We start from the raw sequence: 2,844 nt of genomic DNA, 5'->3' as shown, positions 1-2,844 counted from the left end.
GGGACCAGTTCGGCGTAGTGTATTATGAACTGTTAAAACCAACTGAAACAATCACAGGCGATCGGTATCGAATGCAATTGATGTGTTTGAGTGGAGCATTGAAAGACAAACGGCCGCAATACAAGAGAGACACGATAAAGTGATTTTGCAGCATGACAATGCTCGATCCCATGTTGCGAAAGTGGTCAAGACATATTTGGAAACGTTGAAATGGAAAGTCCTACCACCCGCCGTATTCTCCAGACGTTGCTCCCTGTGACTATCACTTGTTTCGATCAATGGCACACGGCCTGGCTGACCAGCACTGGTCTTATGAAGAAGTAAAAAATTGGATCGATTGGTGGATAGCCTCAAAAGATGACCAGTTTTTTCGACGCGGGATTCGTACGCTATCCGAAAGATGGGAGAAAGTAGTGGCCAGCGATGGACAATACTTTGAATCATAAATGTATAACTAGTTTTTTACAATAAAGCCTCGAATTTCGGAAAAAAAACGGCGGAAGCAAAGTTGTATACCTAATATTATTAAAAACAAGTTATTATCACAGGTGTCATCATTTGTCTATTATATTTAACATTAATTATATTTTATTCCGTCTCTTTCACAACATCTTTGAACAGATATGTTACAACTATACATTCATTAGCATTATACAATAGATATTCATGGTTCTTCAAAGGAATAGTTCCCGTATCACAGAAATGAAGCATGGTAAGTGGAGATTCGGGTGACCGTGCATGGGTATCATAAAATTAGTTCTCGAATTCATAAAATAAACTTTTTTTTATTATAATTTTGTCATATATCCTCTTAAATATGATGCTAATCAATAATACTACTTTTCACTAAAATTTTAATGAAACTTTAATGAAATTTTCTCCACCACTATTACGCTATTAGTGACATTATATTACTAAATATTTTTATACTGACTAGATTAAGTCAAGATTTTATTTTCAACTCGAAAATTAATCCAAATTGGAGCCAAAAATCCATCGAAATCAAAAAGAAATTTCAAAGACTTTCGACTTTTATTTTCGACATCGAAACGACATCTTTTCGAGAAATTATTTCTGACTGAGACTGGATGGGGTTACATAAATACATTTTCTTTATTATTCACTGATGAAAACTTTGTAAGTTTTGAAACATTTGAAATTTATAGCGTTATACGAATGTAATAAAAGACGAATTTTATTAGTTAACTATTTGCTCGTTTTTTAAAAAAGCCTTGACTTTTCAAATAATCGAGGTAACACAAAATACGCGAAATGAAACGAGACACATGTTTGACCTGTTCGAGTGGTCTCATGGTTAGGTGACATGCTCACTTGTCCTAAATTCGTGTCATTGAAGCACATGAATGAAACTGCTCCAATCGCCATCTTATCTATGATCCAAGTGCTCTCTGAAGAGGTTTATTCGCATCGCATGCTTCAAATTAATCCTGAGGGCATGGATCACAAGTAAGATGGACGCTCGAACGGATCAGACATGTGCCTCGTTCCATTTCGAGTAGTTTATGTATCTCAATTATTTGAAAAGCGTTTTTATACAAAATAAATGCGTTTTTAATATATATACAAGTTATATTATATTTTTATATTATATTATATTTTATTTTATTGTATTAATTATTACGTTCAAAGTTGGAAGTTTGGTCAAAGAGACAATGAGGGAGAAGGAGAGGGAGAGAATGGAAGGACAGCTAGACTCAATCTCATAGGTATACGTGCAGAAACGAACACCTGTGAATCATATGCACCTTTTTGCTTCCAGAATATGGTCCCGAAGGGATGCTGAGAGATGCCTGTTCCGATGGACAATGCGAACGGTCTTACTTTTTGGATCAAGGAACTTAATCCTTTTGACCCGAGACTGGACCTCAGGTGCGATCTCAGGTGTTTAGAGGGAAATGAATGCGAGTGATGATTCAAATAAATGGAAGCTGGTGGAATTTTCATTTATAACATAAATGACTTACATTTATTAAAAAAAAAATATTAAGTTTATAATAGAATATTATACATATATTTATATAAATATAAAAGAAGGAAAAACTTCTCATTATTCATGTAATTACAATCGATTTGTTTATAAAAAAGTTTAGTTAGAGTTTAGTTATGGAGGTGTGCGTGCGTGCGTGCGTGCGTGCGTGCGTGAGTGAGTGAATGAGTGAGTGAGTGTGAAAAGAGGAAATAGGGTTATTGAGTATTTGGAAGCGAGAAAGGTGATGCAAGAACACATCGGAATGAGGTGTTTAAATAGGACGGTATAAGAAGTGGGATTTTCCACGAGAATAGACTGTAACTATTCTATCTTCTTCATTAGAAGGGGAAAAATATAGTCTAAAAAACCGATCCCATAGTCGATCGGCACAAGATCTTGCTGATATGGAGAAGTTGGTTTAAGAGTTAAGTTGGGTTAATGAGGGAGAGGGAATCGTTCTTCGAGAGGAGGAAGGGGAGAGAATCGTTCTTCGAGAGGAGGAGGGGAATAGTTTAGAATTTCCTGGATAATGGAATCGATGACAGAGGGAGAAGTGAGGTCTAGCGATTGTGTTTGATCTGAGACTGGTATGAGATCTGAGATCTACTGAGTATGAGATCTCGAGATAGCTGTCGTTGGTCGATTGTGACAATATGGCTTAATTATGGGGACAGTCCTGCCTACTCCTTCTGACATAAGGGATTTCGTCCCTGTTTTTTAATTGATGTACGAGCGCGCACTATAATCGAAGGATAAAATTTATATATATTTTCGTTAAACGCGTATAAGTGTATGTATATGTACCAATATATATATATATATATATATATATATATATATATATATATATAGTT

Source organism: Atta cephalotes (genome assembly GCF_000143395.1).
Source record: "Atta cephalotes unplaced genomic scaffold scaffold00027, whole genome shotgun sequence".
Taxonomy (NCBI): domain Eukaryota; kingdom Metazoa; phylum Arthropoda; class Insecta; order Hymenoptera; family Formicidae; genus Atta; species Atta cephalotes.
This window is presented reverse-complemented; position numbering follows the sequence as displayed.